Source organism: Mastomys coucha, unplaced genomic scaffold (assembly GCF_008632895.1).
Source record: "Mastomys coucha isolate ucsf_1 unplaced genomic scaffold, UCSF_Mcou_1 pScaffold9, whole genome shotgun sequence".
Lineage (NCBI taxonomy): Eukaryota > Metazoa > Chordata > Mammalia > Rodentia > Muridae > Mastomys > Mastomys coucha.
This window is the reverse complement of record NW_022196915.1, coordinates 35851503-35853459: the sequence shown is the minus strand read 5'-3', so window position 1 is coordinate 35853459 and position 1957 is coordinate 35851503.

Genomic DNA, 1957 nt, shown 5'->3' with positions numbered 1-1957 from the left:
GAAGCAAGGTACTCCAAAGGATGTTCCCAGTGCAGCAGTGACCTTGCTTTAGATGGGAAACTTGCAAGAACTCTAGCATCCTGACATTCCAGATTAGCTTCCCAGTTGGACAGGAAGCAATTGAAGACTACGAAATGGGAAATAGATGGAGATCATAAATTTATCTCCAAAATATTCCTTTTCTCTAGAACTTGTTTCTCAGATAAAAGTTTGACCGGGCACTCAGCATTTTCCCCCAGGAACCGAGTTGAATAAATTATAAGTATTCACATGGAGAAAGAATAGCAGACATAATGGAGTTATAATTTATAAATGCATTAGATATCAAAGGTTATACCACAAGAAGCTACCATTCTCTCCGTAAGGCTTTGATTCACAAAGCCTCACCAACTTCCCCTTACTTTTGCTCAAGCATCAAGGCTGATTCATTATCCCCTTCTTCCTAATGGCTAACTATCTGAGATTTCATGTGCGAGCTTCAAGGAGGACATCTTTACTGCAGGCAGACTTGGGGGGGGCAGATAAAACATTGTTTGGAATTTATATTTCAGTACAAACACGATATAGCTTTTATTGAATTGGAACAAAGCCAATTCCCATTTGAGCATCCGCATCCATTTCTCTCTTTTCTTCCTTTGTCTCAGCAATGCCTTCTTCTTTTTTTTAATTCTACAAACCTCAAGAGTTATTGCCTATGCTGTGCCCAGTATGTGTCTTCTAGGATGGCAGACATCTCCTCCTAGATGGATCCCTTCTCTGCTAAGTGTAATTTGGATTTTTACTGTACATTGGGTTTTCTTCTCCCTTGCTTTTGCAGAATAATGCAACTCATCAATACTCCAACAGTTATTCATCAAGACATTGAAGACAATGATGGGTTGTCATGAGTAGCATGCATCTGTTCCTTCTGTTTCCTTGGGGGACAGCTGGAGACCCTCTCCTATGTTAGAAAATATTTTGAAGAGTAAGGACATAGAACCAGCTTACCTTTCCAGCAGGACCCCAGCCTCTGAGGCTGGCTCACAGCCCTGTTTCAACATATAAATATTCACCATGAGGTTTTAAAAATTCCCCTTCATCAAATAAATCCACAATGAGTCCTATCTGTGTGCTAATGTATAATCCAATGCAGGAGCAGTAAGGTATGGTCAGTCTAGACCCTCCCTGCTCCTTCTGAGGGAGAAAGGATTCACAAGAAGCAGATGAACTTGAAATCAGATGAGCTTGAAGGCTCTTCCCAGCTCTGTCAACTGTTCTCTAAAGCACTGCATTTACAACTGTGCTTTAAAAGTTTCAGCAGGACAAAACACATATTGGATCAATAAATGGGATGCCAATAATACACACTTCAAGACATTATAATGACTCTCTGCGCTGGTGTCCTGGGCAGACCTTAGGCGCAAGCTCCACAGCCAGTCCCACAACACCCAGAGGAAGCTTCACTCCCAGGTGCTCTAAAAAGCCCAGGATCACAGGATCACAGAGACAGCTTGACTCTGAGGAGTTCTGACACAAACAGAATCACAGGAAAGACAGGCTCTAGTCAGATTTAGCAAGGGCAGGTAACACTAGAGATAATAACTACATGATGCGGGGCAAGCCTAAGAATATAAGCAACACAAACCCAGGTTACTTGGCATCACCATTTCTTAAATTAATGTAACCTGTTCTCTGTGGGCTGAGAATAAAGTCATTCACTCAAGTCAAATAGCTTTGACCATAACAGGAAGTCTCTATCCAAAAATCATGCCTACAATTCATTTCTTGGTACAGCAGAACTGTCAACTCTCAGTTTAGCTATGATGGAGGTAAAATCTTTTGGTGATGTGAGAGTCATTGAAGTATACAGCCTCATTACAATGAAACCCAGTGTCTAAAAATTTTTCTTATTTTGGGCTTGTACCACAGTAAGAGCCAAGATTTTAAACTCTACTAAATACAAAACAAACAAACAAAA